The 17,898-nt window shown below is 42.6% G+C and overlaps 1 pseudogene across 3 annotated transcripts; it reads left to right on the plus strand.

Moving 5' to 3' along the window:
- The first annotated feature begins 364 nt into the window (after positions 1-364).
- LOC147903788 (pentatricopeptide repeat-containing protein At1g18900 pseudogene) lies at positions 365-17,407 on the plus strand (annotated as a pseudogene). Of its 3 annotated transcripts, none has more exons than XR_015543920.1 (4): positions 365-633; positions 743-1,032; positions 1,118-1,199; positions 14,081-17,407. The product of XR_015543920.1 is annotated as a pentatricopeptide repeat-containing protein At1g18900 pseudogene, transcript variant X2 (transcript). The 3 variants fall into 3 exon arrangements; XR_015543921.1 differs by having other exon boundaries at positions 365-629; XR_015543919.1 differs by having other exon boundaries at positions 365-1,032.
- Positions 17,408-17,898: the final 491 nt, after the last annotated feature.

Consider the following 17,898-nt stretch of genomic DNA (forward strand, 5'->3'; position numbering starts at 1 on the left):
GACAATAAGACTGGGTTCACACCGGGCCGTGGCCATCCTTCAAAATGATATGTGAGGGACTACCATCCAATGAAGAGCATGCACTTTATACGTTGCGAACAACTTAGGCAAAAAAGTTGGGTGGCATGTAGGGGTCGGAAAAGAGATGGGCGTCGATTGTGATTGGTTATCCTCCCTGTCCTACACATTGCAGACCAATCCGCTTTCTAATCAACATGTACTGAGTCGAAGGATGGCCATCGCCCGTAGTAAACGACAAACTTGGCGCGGCCCGCAGCTTGGAAGGGATGGCTGCCAGCATAAACTGTGGCTGCGTTGCTGTCCCACACATTGCAGACCAATCAGCTCTGTGATCAACATGTGAGTCGAAGGATGGCCGGCCCCGATGTGAACAAGAGACATCCGCTATGCTCGCACTTTGGAAGGGATGGGCGCCGCGTGGAGTGAACCGAGCCTAGTCTTAAACTTCAAAGTGCGTGTGAAAAACGAACCTTAATTTATGGAATGGTTCAGACCAGGATGGTGTAATGTGTAATGCGGTCTTAATCCTGTCTCCATCTTTTTCATCTTCGAGCGCCGCCAGCTGCAGCTGCTCAGCGGCACCATAGATTTTGGTCCTTACAATTTGGGCAAGTACTTAGCGTGCACTCTTCCCAAATCTTTTTTCATTTCCATGCTCCCCACAGAATTTCGAAGAGTAAATTTAGCTCCTCTGATTGTCCAAAACCTTGTTCTTGGCCAGCACCACCTTGATAAGAAGAGCTGGGAACCCAGCTCGTGTTGGGCGGTTTCCCGGTTCTTCTCGCACTTCAAAAACCGCACAAGAGCTCCCAAAAGCACGCCCTTCCCATTGGAAGGGTCGAAAGAGAAACCTCCTGTTGGGGGTTTTGAGAGATGCGCACCAAAAGCCTCCGCTTTTCATCGTGGCTTCCTTCTGGTTGCATTCAAATTAACTGCAACGCTCCCTGTGGGTTGCTTTGCAAGGGAGCGTGTGGGATCTTTGGTGATCACTTTGAAATCAGCATAATTCCGGTGAGATCATGTTGTTAGTTTATCCAGCATGTAGCTCTTGTATTATCATCACAACATTTGTAACCTCAATCCATGTTTGGGGCAGGCGCATTTATTCTTAACACTGCAAGTGACGCAATGTCTCGGTGACAAGCAGCCGGTATCGAGCTCGAACAGCTCTGAAGTGGGTAAGAAAGCTGATATTGCGCTGAGGATCATTACTTATTCTCAAAGTTGTGTACATACATGGACATGACGCCTCAAGGTCTTATGACTAATTAGAACACGGCTTCCCAGACAGATCTTGGTTTTTAAACAAAGGAATCCCAAACAACTAAACTCCAGGGAATTTTTACAAAATCTAAGGACTAGCTATTGATTTGTGCAAAATGATGGAATTTGTATAAATGGATGCTCAAGTATGGGTGGGTGTGTGGATTTGTATGTGTACGAGCAGATGTTTATACTATGGTCTACACCTACTGTCAAGAGTTGATGCCATCTGTGGGGATGTCATAGTAGCTAGTCCCTGCTATGCATGATGGAGTTTATGGTTTTCAACCTTATGAGTGACTATCATGAGATTGAAACTGCACTATGTTGTGTTTTTAAAGGATGAATTTGGGCATGTTCCTGGATTCATGTAGATGTATATATAGGCCTTTGCATGTCCTAAAGGTCTACCAAGAAGTCTAACATTCACCTATTTTACATGAAAAATTCGGTCATGCTCTTGCATATATCTGAGCTATACAGACCAAGAAACTTTTTGGTCGAGATACATTGGTAAAGTGTCTTAGGTAATCCCATGAAAGGCATTGGGAGGGCCCTTTTGTAGAAGTTGGATCGATCTAACTCTAACCACGCTTGTTTCATCCTTTGTAATGTAACCGCTTATGAGAAATCTGAAGGTAAGGTGATGCTTATTTTTACTAGCTGGTTAAGGAATTGGTTTCCTATGTTTTCTATTAACATGATTAAATCATTTGTATTGTGTTTGTGGGAAAGAAATGGCAATGCTATGGCAAATGTAGTATATGGTTTTTTTCGGGACAAGAGGTTTTACCTTTTAAAAGACTGGAAATTTCAGCCTGCATATTTGGTTATGCCTATTAGTGGGAGCCTGAGTGGTAGGGACCTTGACCCTTTAGTCTGCTTTGGTATCTGTGAATATTGAAATTCAGAGAGGATGATGCTTCGCTTATAAGAGTGAAAAGGGGCATGCATGTGTGCGCCCTTTCCCTAGCCACAGAACAACGCTTTGTTTCAAGGACTAGCAAATTTATGAAAATCACGCTTCAGTCTCACAAGGACCTGGATCCTGAGCCCTAGAGGGCACAAAACCATGTTCAGAAACAAAACAGAAGACGATTCTTGGGTAGGTTGTGGGCTTCCCAAGAGGGAACAAAACAAAAATGGGCTATGAAATGGAAGATGGCTTGTTGGAGGCCTTGGGTAGGTTGTGGCCCTCTCAATTAGTTTCCCAAAAGTGAGATTAAATCTGCTTTTTAGTTGCAACAATGTCTAGAATCCCAACAAGATTTATCATGAGATCCCCTTGGTGACTGATTATGCTCTAACTGTGGCTGTTAAATGGGCACGATTTGCTCTATGTTGTTAGCTTGCGTAACTCCTTAGCTGGTTACAGGTTTCATGGACCTCAATCGTTGGGTCCCTCTCAGCTTATGTTAAAAACCCCTTGCCTTTTCTCTGGTGTATTCATTTTCTGGCACGCTCTTACTTTCTGTAGCCATCCAACTTCACAAGTGCGTCGTGTTCTTTCATGCTCTGTCTCTTTATCTCTGTCTTCAGGATTTTGCCTTAATCTTGAATCTTCCTGCAGTGTTCCTCAAGTGTATTCTGTGTTTGTGCACATTCAATCAGGTTTCTGTCATTACAATATTTTCTGCCTCATCTGAATAGCAGATACCTGAAATTGGCTGTCTTTACACCTTCCTGTCCTTGGTAGTCTCTCCTACATACTGGAATCCTGGGGTTCAGGACTAATCATGGCCTTTAAGATGTTGTTGGGCTTAATGAAAGAGGTTGGTCACAGGCATTAATCCTGAAAATGTTGTGTCTGTTTGATTGGTGCCATATTTGGTTCTTAAGTTTAAAATGTCCAGTCTTGCTGTCTACTGTCTTGTTTTTGTAACTGTTCCAATCTTTGGACATTGTCATCCAAAACAAAAGAGAATGGTTTTGGAGTCTACCTGTCATAGCCCCTAATCTTAGGAGGTTTCTTTGTCGTATCCCCTCTCAAATCTCATGTGCTATTATGAGTTGGAACTATCTCAGTTCTTTTTTCTTTTAGATGTTATGAAGTGACTTGGGTCTAATATAAAGTCATCGTTGTGGTAACCTTTGTCTTAGGCAATTTTAGTGGTAGAACCTGAATCCTTATCGTTGTAATCCAATTCAACTGTGGAATCCAAAAGTGATTCTTATTACTTCTTCCCATCCTCGTAATGATGTTATTAGAAATGATGCATCATGTTTCTTGTGATTCTCCTTACTCCTCAACCTGAAGAGTTTTTGCCTATAGAGACTAAAAGAGATGGATCGATCTACGTTTTTGGTAAATTTCTGTTATAGTTTTTGAAACATATATTATTAAGGCTCTTTTTAAACTTCTATACACGTTGGAAAACTTCTCGTCAAGGTTTTCGTTTAAGAAATCAACATCGCTTTCAGTTGAAAGTACTGTTAGAGCATTTTCTAAAGTCTCAAGTTCTTGGTATTAAAAGCGCTCCCATTTTAAGAAAATAACTTATCGTTACTATATTTACTTCTTGTAATCTTGACAAGATGGGTTTAAGTTCTATATTGAAGTCACCTCAAGTTATGAATGCTCATCCTCATTGGGTTAAAGGAGTTTGGAAGCAAACGTGTGATTGCTTGGAAATATTTGAAAACATTAGGCCAAAAGGCCTTCGATTATGTAGGCATTGGTAGAAACCTTAGTAGCCCTTGTTGTTGCACTTTAGGACATGTTGTTACTCTTGATACTGCAAAGGCACACAAATTTGACTTTGTTCTTCAAGAATGCATGTCTATTAAAAGGCCATAGTGAGAGGAGGTTCAATCCAAGTAGAAGAATCTTTAGGGGTTCAAACATTGGAAATAGACAGTGTTGAATCTAGTTGCTTCAAAAACTAAGAGACGTTGTCTTGGCACCTTTGATAGTAGTAGGGCTCTCTCTTCAGAGGATGAGATATCCTTGCATAATTCCAGCAAAAATCCGCAATTTCTTATGTAGACAAATACTCTCACGTGTAAAAAGTTTTACTTGCAATCTCTGCTAGGAGAGGTTAACTCTACAGCAAAGACATATGCTGGTTGTTCTATACATTGTTGGGTGCTGATGAGGTCAGTGGGGATGTCATAGTACCTAGGCCCCGCTATTCGTGATGGAGTTTATGGTTTTCAACCTTATGAGTGACTATCATGAGATTGAAACTGCACTATGTTGTGTTTTTAGAGGATGAGTTTTGGAATGTCCTTGGGTTCATCTAGGTATATGCTTCTGCCATATAAGCGGACATGCAAATTTCACCTTGAGAAGTTTTTGTCCATCTTGCGACCTGTTGGTATTGCGATAATTCTTTCTATCTTAAATGGTGCGTTGCCCTATCAGCTAGATTTACATGCTCATTTGGGAGAGACTAAAATGAAATCGTTTAGACTTGACAAGTAGTTGTAGCTTGAATGAAGAGATTTTGGACTAGTTTTTTATTAGCCTTCTCCTTTAGTGCTAGCCTTCGTCATGGTTGAGTTTGCCCTTCACCTCCGGAGTGCCGACAGAAACTGAGTATGAAGACTCTGTATAAATGGATGCTCAAGTATGTGTGGGTGTGTGGATTTGTATGTGTGAGAGCATTTTTTTAATACTATGGTCTACACCCACTGTTGGGCGTTGATGACGTCAGTGGGAATGTCATAGTAGCTAGTCCTTGCTATGCGTGATTATGGTTTTCAACCTTATGAGTGACTATCATGAGATTGAAACTGCACTATGTTGTGTTTTTAGAGGATGAGTTTGGGAATGTTCTTGGATTCATCTAGGTATATGCTTCTGCCATATTAGCGGACATGCAAATTTTACCTTGTGAAGTTTTCTTCCATGTTGCGGGAAGTTCAATCGCAGAAACTCTCCCTCTTGGCAGCCAGCCACACAGCTATACTGTGGTGTTCACCCTCTTGAGGGTTGTATTAATACTTTATCCAAAATGTTAGTTTTTACTCATTCGAAAAAAAGTAACTATATTAAGCCTTTAATAGAAAACACGATGTTCAGCTATCCTCTGGAGTGCTGAAGGTACACCCACTGCTTGCAGTCTGCTTCTCAGATCTATCATTCCCAAGGTAGCCCTGGAGAAGATGCCATGGGTGTGGGGTACTGGACCAATAGATAGAAGGTGTATGTAGACCAGGTCTTCCAAAATGCTCGGAAGTATGATTAGAACCATCCCTGCATGGAAGTTTGGCTAGAACCATCCTAAACCATATCGAATGTAGGATAGACACAATATCCAGCCAAAAATGTCACCAAGGTGGCCACTGGGTGGATCTACTTGCTAGCGTCTAGGCTTAGACAATTACCTTGGGCTTTCCCTAGTGAGTAGCTGCTCGCTAGTAGAGGCTGCAAAGTCTCTCCTCTACATGTAACCATGCTTTAGGTGCTGAGCTTTTTGGTCCACTATCCCACTGCACCCATCCAATGTTTGTAGGGGACCTTGACCTTGTATCTCGGCTTTCATGCCACTGTAGTGGATGCTGCTCTAGCTTCTTCCTACACTATGGGCTAGCTCTAAATAAGATTGGCCATGCCCCTTGGCTGGCACCATTTTCCTCCTTGTGGCAAAGAACATGGGTTACCATTTGCGGTCACACATGTCGGGTTTGGTGAGTACGTGATTCCCAATTCAAGAAGAGCAAGACTTGCTAAATTCAAAGTGTGAAGACAACACGACTCTGAATATGAAGGAGATTTAGGCTTGGAGAGGGTTTACACTATCTCCAATGGCATTAGGAGCCAAGATTGAATGGCATAACTCAATTGGCTTTCTCACACATGGTAAACCTAGGTAGATATTGTTTATTGGAGATCGACTTGGATAAGCGTGTCCCTAGTGGACCCTAGTGCTTATCCAAGTCGATCTCCAATAAACAATATCTACCTAGGTTTACCATGTGTGAGAAAGCCAATTGAGTTATGCCAAATGGGTATAGTATCCACATGTACCAAGGCATAATCTAGCACACTCTGTCCTCTGCTGGCTGAGAGACACGTCATCTTGTGGGTGTTAGGGAATAGTTGCATTCCATTCAAGACTGTCATGTGCAGCCCATTAATCATGCATCGGAGTGCTCTGCCTTGTGTGTTGATGGTGTCGTCCTCGGATCCTCTCTGCCACATGATGTCCGCTTTTGTGACTGCTTCTTTATCCATTTCATCATGCGTAATGGGCTGAAACTGTAGTTGACCAATTCTTGCGTTAAGGTCTCCCATCACTATGACTTGGCCCTTTTCTCTGAGTTCAGCCACATCAAGACATAGTCAAATGCAGCACTAGGGTCCACTCCGTGTCTACTGTAAAAGGGTGACTCATGGTGAGGTATGTAGCAACCTGCTAGAAAGACAGGGCATTTGCCAAGTTCTATTTTCAGCCACATGTATCTTTTGTATTTGTCCACTTTACGAAGGCTGACTTTTTCTGCCATGTGTTCCTGTATCATGCATGCAACACCTCCTTGCCCTCTTTTCCCCACTTGCCGTTGGTATATTGAGTGCACCACATATCCCGCTATCTCTGGGATCCTGCATGTTTCACTTTCCCAGGTTTCTCCTAAAAGGATGATGTCTGCATCGTGAATGAAGGCATTTATGCTTATCCCTTTATGCCAAGGGAAGCCCCTACAATTCCAAACATGACTTGTAAGCATTTGTGTGTCCCATGGGTTGCGAGCCCCTATTTCACATTTTGATCCCCATCTTGTGTTTGGGGCAGCTTTCCTTGTCTCATTAGTCTTTCCGTGTATTGCTTTCTTCGCACTTCCTGCTATTTTGGGGTGCGGTCTTCATTGACATAGAAAGGTGTGCCTTTAAGATACACTTTACTGCTATCCAGGATAATCTCCCTTTTCCGTGGATCTGCTACAGTGCACACAATAGCCCTTTTATTGGGTTTGTCCTCTTGTGCTTTCCCTACACGATGGGCTGCATATACAGTCACTTCAGGCATCGCAAAGTGTTCTGAAAAAAATTCAGTCACCTCCTTGGCTAGAGCCAGAGGGGTTTCCTTATCCATCTCTGGTAGACCACGGATAACAATGTTTTGAGATCTCTTATCTCTTTCTCTCTGTTCATGGGCATCTTCTTGGTTTGTGGTTGATGGACGTGACAGTGTTTTGAGAGAGAGAGAGAGAGAGAGAGAGAGAGATGGGCGTGAGGCACGAACGTGGAAGGTAAGGGGAGGATAAGATTAGATGTCACATCCAAAAGTCCTACAAGAGTGGTGGGTTGGACATATATTCCCCGATCTAGTTCTCACTAAGTACTCCTACATTAGCCCCTTTTCCCCTTCCTTACAAGTCAACCATATGACAAGTAATTGTAGTGAGCAAATCTATTGAATATTCTAGAGCCGTGCCCCAAATTGGAGTGGACCCTAGTGCTGCGTTTGAAGCACTATGTCTTGATGTGGCTGAACTCAAAGAAAAGGGCCAAGTCATAGTGATGGGAGACCTTAACGCAAGAATTGGTCAACTACAGTTTCAGCCCATTACGCATGATGAAATGGATAAAGAAGCAGTCACAAAAGCGGACATCATGTGGCAGAGAGGATCCGAGGACGACACCATCAACACACAAGGCAGAGCACTCCGATGCATGATTAATGGGCTGCACATGACAGTCTTGAATGGAATGCAACTATTCCCTAACACCCACAAGATGACGTGTCTCTCAGCCAGCAGAGGACAGAGTGTGCTAGATTATGCCTTGGTACATGTGGATACTATACCCATTATCAAAAGCTTCAACATAGGGATGAAATATCCGGAATCGGACATCTCCCAATATGGATGGATCTTGACATACACCTTGAACATAGGGAGCAGAAATTTTCAGCACATGCAGGAGGTTTCAAAGTAGACCCAGACAAACACCAAGTTTATGTAGACACTTTGGATGCAAAGCTGAGAGCAATAACCAACCCCACATGGACAGCCTTGCAAGAAGCAATACTTGCCTCAGCCACGCAAACATTTGGAGCAGCAATTACAAGAAAAAAGAAACAGGTCAAAGGCCTACCACACAAGAAATGGTATGACGAGGAATGCAAACAACTACGCCAAGAGCTGAAATACATACTGGATGCAGATAGGCATAAACAACTGGAGAAGACATACAATGCCCTCACAAGGAAAAAGAAAAGAATATATATTTTGGAAAGAGAGAAATCTGATTTGGTCACTTTCATCAAAAATCCAAGAAAGGGCCGGAAACAAGTGAAAGGCAGACGGAAACAGGTCATAGGGGATATATCAGATGCAACCATGCTTAATTATGTTACCAAGTTGTACAATCATGCACTTGCTACTGAAATGGGGAAGGAGGATCTATCGGTCACATGCACTAGTCCTTTCACCTTCGAAGACATTGAAGTTGGACTAAAGAAGATGGCCAATGGCAAAGCATCAGATCACATGAAGATACAGGGGGAATTTGTGAAATGGACAGGAGACCGAGCAAGAACATGGCTCTCACACATCCTAACACATGCTCTACACCATGGTTTTCCCTCGGGAATGGCAAGAAAATTGGGTCCAGCCTTTACACAAAGGTGGAGACAAAAATTCAGTCACAAATTACAGAACTATAATGGTCAGCTCTACATTGGCCAAGCTCTTCAGTACAATGCTTGAAATGAAAATCAGCTCATGGGCAGAAGAGGCACAGAAAAGAGCCACCGGACAGGCAGGCTTTCGCAAGGAGCACAGGACAGCCGACCACCTTATTACCTTAAGGGTCCTCATGGATGAATGCAGACTGAGAGGACGCACTCTATTTTGTTGTTTTGTGGATTTCAAGAAAGCATTTGACACAGTTCCAAGAGGAGGATTATGGAAGAGAATGCAAGAAATAAGAGTCCCTTTGGCCTTAAGGGTAGGAATCTCTCGCATCTATGAAAAGGTATTATGCCGACTCAAACAAACACAAGGTATGTCTGATGTATTTGAGAGCAATATGGGAGTGAAGCAAGGCTGCCCTCTATTGCCTACCTTGTTCGGAATATGCATTGACCAACTGGAGGAACTCATCAATGAATTTGCAGTAGAGAAAGGGTTGCAAGGACCGCAATTGGGGCTTTGGACAGTGCTATTGTTGTTATACGCAGATGATGTCGTTCTTTTTGCATACGATCCGGAATCTATGCACAAACTTTTACAAGTGCTTAAGACTTTTTGTAGGGAAAGCGGGCTGCAAGTAAAAGTATGTTAGCACCTTCAAATACTTAGGGGTTGATATCCCGACAGATCACAGATGGTGGCAATGTATACATAGAAGGATGGACACTGGTTGGGGGAAGTACTAAGAATGATTGCAGGCACACCGACACTAGGAACTGGAAAATTCGAAATATATTGTTTGATGCATATGTAGTGCAGACAGTATTATCGCAGCCACTTTCTTTGGATCCATTTCTACCCCCTCTGGAGTAATTATGAATCCTAAATATTCAAGTCTAACCATATACAATATAGTTTTCTTTTTATTTACATAAAGACTGGCTTTCCTCAAAGTACTGAACACTATTCTTAAGTGTTCGCGATGCTCAGTAATACTTTTACTGAATACCAGAATATCATCAATAAAATGTTCTACAAACTTTCCGATATACGGACGTAGTAAATCGTTCATAAGCATGACGAATGTAGCTGGAGCATTGGTAAGTCCAAAGGGCATTACCAAAAACTTATAATAACCAAACCTGCTTCTAAAAGCGGTTTTATGCACATCCTCGGCTCTACTGATGATAGCCACACATAAGATCTATCTTGCTGAAAATTACGGCCCCATGCAATGCATCTAGCAACTCATCGATCCGAGCCATTGGATACCTGTGCTTAACAGTGATATTATTTAATGCTCTGTGATCTATACAGAGGCGAAAAGTATCATCTTTCTTTCTCTTTAATATCACTGGGAAAGCAAAAGGTAAAAAACTGGATTGAATCTGCCCCAACTTGAGGTATTCTTCCAGTTGTCTTCGCACCTCAGCTTCTTCTGTAAAGCTTAATCTATAGGGAGGTCTATTTACAGGTTCTGCCCCTGGGATAAGCTCAATTTTATGTTGAACATTCCGCTCTGGAGGTAACCCATAAGGTAGCTCATCCCTAAAACAGTCAGAGAACTCCTCTGCTGTAAGATCAGCCAGCTTGGCCATTTCACCACTTTGCGCAACATCAGTGCTAGCCGAAGAATCATCAACCGGCTCTACGAATGCTGTATAAAGGAATAAAAACTCTTCTTGAGCTTTTCGGATTTCCATCACGGAAACCAATGGTCCCTGAGGTACATCTTTCTGACCTCATAAGACATACAGCACATCATTCATCTTGAATTGATATACATGCTTTTTCCAATCAATGGCTGGGTTCTTCCTGGAATGCCACGGCTTACCAAGGGCTATATCTGCATGAGCAAGCCTAGTCATTTCAAAATCAAGCTTCTTAGCATAGTCCTGAATACGAAGCTCCAACTGGGTAACCTTTTGGTCCCATACTTCAGTTGAACTTCCATCTGCTATCCTGACTGTATACGCATAGTTAGATGGGCTAGTCGTTAACTTGAGCCTCTTCACGAGCTTGGAGTTAATTACATTGTAAGTTGACGCCGAGTCAAACAACACAATGACATCATGATTAGCCACTTGCCCTTTCATCTTAATTAACTCCGTATCATTAAAGGTTGTATACCCCGTTGCTACGGGCTTAGATAGGATGTTATCAGGTGCACTCGTTACTAGCTTAGCAACAGACATACATAACAAACAAGATACTGACCTCTGAGAAGATCCCGCTAGCTGAATCTGCATCTGTTCCGCTCTGGGACTTCCCTTCATTTCCACGTCCCATTCTGAGATTACCATCTCAGCCATCCGACGATCCTTATTTCGTGGACAATCTTTCCACTGATGAGGCTGAAGGCAACCGAAACACAAGCCTTCTCTCCTCGCTTTTTCTCTTTGCTCTGGATTTAAGGGAGACTTTGACCAAGCCTAGGTTGCCATTGGTGTTACTTTCCTCTTCACTCCAATGGTGATACTTGATTTAGGAGTTTCAGCTGGTTTCGCCTGCTTGGCTTGACCACTCGGCTGAGAATAACTTCCTTTACTAATCCACTTCTTCTTAAACCCAGATTTCTTCTGCTACCCATACTGGGTTCTGACCTGCGCAAACCCACTTGGCCTGCTGCCCTTGGCATCTTCATAGTTCAGGGCTATGGCTATTGCATTATCCAACGTGTTCGCATACTTAGCCCGAACTTCCATTTTAATCCGATCATTCAATCCAAATATGAAATCTTTCACTTGGATTGATTGAGGTAGGGGTTCATCAACCTTCATTACGCTCTTTCGAAACTTATCAGTGTATTCTGCCACTGACAAATTTCTCTGACGAAGGTTTCTATACTGATCCCAAGCTCGGGATGCTTTGGCAGGAGGTAAGAAGTGTTTCCTAAATTCCCTTTTAAATCCCTCCCAGGTAGTGGATGCAATACCATCTTTCTGTTGTTTGATCCACCACCGATCCGTTGCCTCACTAAACATGTGGGTGTCCTCGTGGATTTTCTTGATATCATTTCTAATTTCACAAATGGCAAATGCCTCGTCCCATTTGTGTAACCTGGTCTCAATGACATCAGAACTATGGTCATTCATCCGACTAGAATACTTTTCTGGCCTATAATTGGCAATATTAGGTACTTTAGCCCTCCTAGGCTCGACCGTATGGACACTAGACTCCGGTTCCATCGGAGCCTTTCCTTTCTCATCTCGAGAAGGTCTGGCAGACATATTGTGTATCACTCTTCTAAGTTCAGAATGCCCTGCATTTGCCTGTAACTGTTGCGCTAATATCTGCTGCAAGGCATCCTCAAGTAATGCAATCCTGCCAGATAAGGTGTGAACTACTAGGCGCGACACCTACTGGGTCAGCCGGACTCCTGACCCTACAGGGTCCATCTTGGAAGCTCCTTCTGCTGCTTCCATTCAGGTCAATGGGTGTTTTGCTTTTTATTTAAAAAAAAAAAAACACTGCTAGAACACTGTATTTACAAACTGACACAATTCCCTATACTAGGAAATACCTGCAATCTGACAACTGTACTGACTAGGTAATTGAAACGGGCATATATTCAAATACCGCCTTTCCCTATACTAGGGAAATTCTTGCAAACAAACTGGCTTTATCACAAAGGCATATGCACAAGCATAATCTCCAAGATTGCCCACAGGAATTTGAAGAAGTCAAAAGAATCCCAAGTCTGCTATGTACCCTGCTATGGCATCCAACCTTCATGCAGACTAAATATTCCATGAGAACCTCTTCATGCAAGCGGAGCATCAACAAAGACTAAGGTCGGGAAAAAAAAACACAGAATTGACGAATGCCAAAGAAAGCTCCCTGGTTGATTCGCCTTTGCACACAGCTGGCACTGGGTATCAGGATTTTGCTGTGTCAACCGTCACCGAGCTCTGATACGAAATATTACATAATCTCAACTAACTATTGATAATCACGGGAGCTAGGGCCATAACTTTCCACCCAGCCAACCTTGCTGGAGCGTGAGAGTACACACAGAGAAAATCAAAATCTGAAACATACGTGAAGGTCCCTTCTCATTCTCTCACTAACTCCAACAAGCCCCATCTCCCTAGATGGATCTAGATGCCAGGGCCTTTCCTAATGCATCTTTTTTTTTACCCCTCTCTTGGGATACTTTGAAATCCTTTGCCCCTAGGCACATTTCTTGCATTAGGCCCTTAGCCTTAAATCCACCTAGTCTGGTGCTATCAGCCCTCACCTAGGACCTTGACATTAATTTCCTTCCGATCATTTACATGAAGCGCAAACAAATATATTACGAACGTAGATCCTTAAGGGAAATGTCGACTGATTCTTCCGAGGTCATGCCACCTCAACTAGAGCGTAACAATGCAGATGTTAAAGAGATCAAGGAAATACAAAAAAAGGGCCGAAAGGGCTTTTGTCTTGATTAACTTATTTGTTACAATCACAAGATTGCTTGTTGCTGAAGCTTAATAAGTCTAGAGAGTATCAAAATTGAGCGTTAACTTCTAACACAACAGATGCTCGCACCATCCTAATTATCAGCTACCTGCTCTGATCAAGTTTTAGTTCCGTGGATAAGGTTACCATGTTTTGATGATTTGAAAAGACACAGTAGTTCTCATGCTTGTTACAGTCTAGTCATTGGCTTGCTGATTTGAGAAAATTTCCTTGCATGTTCTGAAATTATAGTTTAGATTCTAGTCAAGTCTTGTAGCTCTTGTGCAAGGGGTTAAGTATTTCATCTATTTTTGTCCGTACTTGGCATGGTGATACAAGCTTTTGGCAGGAGGCCTGCTTGTGATTTTAAACGCTTGTTTGTCGGTAGGGTTGCTGAGATTAACCCTCTATGCATAATTAAACATGCTTTTCAAATGTACCTGGTGAATGATACAAGGTGTTGGATTTCAAGCTTGTTACTTTTGATGTGGAGTCGCATCTATTGCATGCTGCTGACAAAATTCAATCCAGCAATATTATTTTCTGTTCATGCCACACAAATGCTAGAGTACAATGCATGTTTGTGCTTTTCCACCATGTGCTATGTGAACAAATATTGGAGATATAGTTAGTGTGAATAGAGACTATTAATGGTTTTCATTGTGTACTTCAAAGCTTGCAAACAGAAAACTTGCAAAATCTTTGACTCTTAAGAGAATTTTGTAGCTGCTGCTGAAATTAAATTGACAAGGTCATTATCATATTGCAGATCATTGTCACAACCTAATTATTGAATTATGCTGCGACCAAAGCAACTTCTTCCCTTCTATAATGGTGCCAGAGCATGGCTAGTAGCAGGAACATACAAAGGTACGAATCTTGATGACAGTCATGGATCAGAGACCTCACATTTTGATGATGATGGGAGTAAGGGAAAATATGTTTGGAGAAGGTCATCGTCGACTATCTCTGAGGGAAGACGCTGCAGCAATTTGTTCCATGGGGAAATCCCATCTCCCTTTGAGGCAGAAAGATATGGTGGAAAACCTTCCAGTACACCATGTAATGAAAGTACATCGAGTGCCAGGGATTCTATCGACAGGGTGCACGCTATACATGCGAGCTTTGTTGAGGGGTTCGCTCAGGTGCAAGCTACTTCTGGTAGCTTTTTGAAAGCACCCTTTTCAAGAGAAAGGGCCATTGTGGATCCGGGCCTCTCGTGCAGAGGATTAGAGGGTTCATCAAAGATCCTACCACCTTCTGTAGGTGGTAGACAAACAGAAATAGGAAATGAAGATAAGTATGGAGGAAATGAAATGGCTCTTGCTGATCGTGTACTCAAGGTGGCATTTACAGCTGCTGGCAGGTTGTCTGATATTCGAGACAGCATGGTTGCTGGGAGTAGAGGCGATGGAGCTCTTTTCATGGTGCAGGGGCATGCTCCACCCTCTAGTTCAAATGTCTCGAGGCAAAAGACGAAGAAAAATTCTGTTGGTAAGTCATATACTTCATCCATCCCCTCAGAGAGAGATGCCCCTGAACTTTTTTATGGCAGTGCTTTGGGCAGCAGAACAGGAACCAAATTTGGGAATGTGCACAATGATGCCAGAAAATTTTCCTCATTCACGGAGTCAAGCGATTTAGGGAGAGATCTCCCAAGTCCAATAAGTGTGCTGAATGATGGACTCAATAGCATGAAGCTAGGCCCACGAATGCAAGCATCATCTATTCCTGATGCAGCAGCAGTGAAAGGGCAAGGAGGTAGGAGGTCAAAAGGGCTTCCTGTTAAAGAACAACTTTTAGCAGCTTCTCAGTATATGAGCTTGCCGGGACTTAATGACAACATCCCTGGAACCAGCAGTCGGCAGGTGAAGTCTGAATGTTACTCAGCGATTCAAGGGCATTCAAGACATGGAGAACCAAGGAGAGCTGTCCAAGAAATGCAGCATAGGGGTGGTAGTACTGGACAGTTTGGTGGTAGCAGACAGGGAAGATCAGGAACATTGGCTCAACGAGGTACCTGGGGTTATGGGAGAGAGGTAGTAGAGCGTGTTTGTAATATTTTGAGGCAAGTAAAATGGAGCGCAGACACTGAAGAAGCTCTTTCTAAATTGGATAGAAAGCTTACTCCCTATCACGTAAATGAGGTTCTCAAACAACAGAAAGATGTTATCTTAGCATTGGAGTTTTTCAACTGGGCAAAAAAGCAGGATGGTTTCAAACATGATGTTCATACATACACTACCATGGTTGGTATCTTAGGACGTGCTCACAGGTTTGATGCTTTGACGGGTTTGCTGGAAGATATGGCAAGTGAGGGTTGTGAGCCTAGCATTGTGACATTTAATAGACTTATTCATTGCTATGGTAGGGCCAATCAAATGGCGGAAGCACTAGAGATATTTCATCACATGCAACACGTTGGCTGTAACCCTGATAAGGTCACATACTGTACTTTGATTGATTTGCATGCCAAAGCTGGATTTCTTGATGTAGCTATGGACATGTATAGGCAGATGCAGCAGGCTGGTTTACAGCCTGATACATTTACTTACAGTGTAATTATTAACTGCCTTGGCAAAGCTGGGGAATTGTCAGCTGCGCAGAAGATTCTCAATGAAATGATTGCTAGAGGCTGTACTCCCAATCTTGTGACCTACAATATATTAATTGATCTGCATGCAAAATCTGGCAAGTATGATATGGCTTTGAAATTATATAATGATATGCAAGAGACAGGTTTTCGCCCAGACCAGGTTACTTACAGTATTATCATGGAGGTCCTGGGACATGTTGGCCACCTTGAAGAGGCTGAGTATGTATTTGCAGAAATGCAAGAAGCAGGTTGGGCACCTGATATGACAGTTTATGGACTTCTGGTGGACATGTGGGGGAAGGCAGGAAATGTTGCTAAAGCTTGTGAGTGGTACAAAAAAATGCTTGATTCGGGGATCACACCCAATGTTCCCACCTGCAACTCCTTGCTTGGTGCTTTTCTTAGGGAAAGTTTGTACGACGCAGGGAAGCAATTGCTCCAAGATATGTTGGACAGGGACCTCACACCTTCACTTCAGACCTATACTCTCCTTCTTAGCTGCTATACTATGTCGGAAAGGCGACTTGATGGTGAGATGCTGTGGAATCTTATGGTCAGAACAAGTCATCCGGCACATACTTTTCTGTGCTCTTTGCCAGCCGCGAAGTTTGATGGGTGTGATACAAGGGAGTATACCTTGCGCTTTTTTGACAAAATCTGCTGTGAGGACCAAGAAACTAAGAGGAGTTTCACTGATGCATTGATTAGTTTTCTACACAGGTTCAACATGAAAGCGGAAGCTGCTGTTGTTTGGGAGGTTTCTACAGAGAAGAAAATATACCCGAAGGCAGTAACAAAGAAAGCACCAAATTATTGGGCTATAAATTTGCATACCATGTCCATGGGTACAGCTATAGTTGCTTTGTCTCGTACACTATCTAGCTTGAAAGAGCATATGTTGACAACTGGAATTGTGCCAGAAAGAATAGACATAATCACAGGATGGGGTCGTCGCAGCAGAGTGACAGGGTCTTCTTTGGTTAAACAGGCAGTAGAGGAGATACTCCAGACTGTAAGCTCCCCTTTCCGTTTGGAGAATGGGAACCTGGGTTGTTTTGTAGGGATCGGAAAGCCACTGGCAGATTGGTTGTATGCGTCAGACATGGAACACATGCATTTGCTTTAGGTTTGTAGTTGAGTCACTACTTTTTTGAACTTTGGGTGAAAACTTAAAGCCATTGAGTGAAAGCACACTGCATGTGCTGTTGGATCTTTAAATTGGCTCTGTGAATATAGGTATGAAGCGAGTATCCCAGAGCGAGCGAGGTTCCTTCATCGACGTGAACTGCCAGTCCTTGTAACAAACATATATTATCCGTCACTTAATTTATCGCAACTAAAGTTGTTAAGAAGACAACTTCATCTTTTTCAGGGGAGGCTCAAATGGCAGACTTGGTGCGATTCTATTAATTGGTGTCCTCTCCTTTGAAATTAGTGGCTTTCCTTTGAATGTAGTGGTCAAAGGCATTGGCAGGAAATTTTGAAATCTGACCAAGTTATGAGTTGTAATAGATTGTGTTCCATTTTGTTTCTGAAGCTCCTCTCATTTTCCATTGCTTTCTCAGTTGCAGGATTCCTTAGGACTTATCTTTTCAAGATTTCTTCCTTTAGTCATTCTCACGATTGGGAATATGTCTTCACGAACATCTGGGTAGTCTTTGGATGAAGTGAGTTGGGTGATTAGTGGTTGATGTATCTTGTTGTCTTTATTGGATGCTATGAAGTTTTATAACTAAAATAGTGATAACAAAACTTTATTTTATTTTGTGGTAAATTGTTAGACAAGAGGGGTGGAGGTTGCTTTCTACAGCCAATGCTCCTCGCAGGGCAAGCTTAACAACGAGATAGCCCAGGAATCACACAGTGCTAAAATGAAATCCAACTTCTTTCCTAGTGCGTACTAGTGTATATATATAGAGAGAGAGACGTGCAGACAGGAAATGAACAGTGTTGAAGAGAGAGACGTAGAAACAGCAATATATTTTCTGCAC

This window comes from Dipteris shenzhenensis, chromosome 3, assembly GCF_047967505.1.
Source record: "Dipteris shenzhenensis isolate YYH24624 ecotype China chromosome 3, Dip_SZ_1.0, whole genome shotgun sequence".
NCBI lineage: Eukaryota > Viridiplantae > Streptophyta > Polypodiopsida > Gleicheniales > Dipteridaceae > Dipteris > Dipteris shenzhenensis.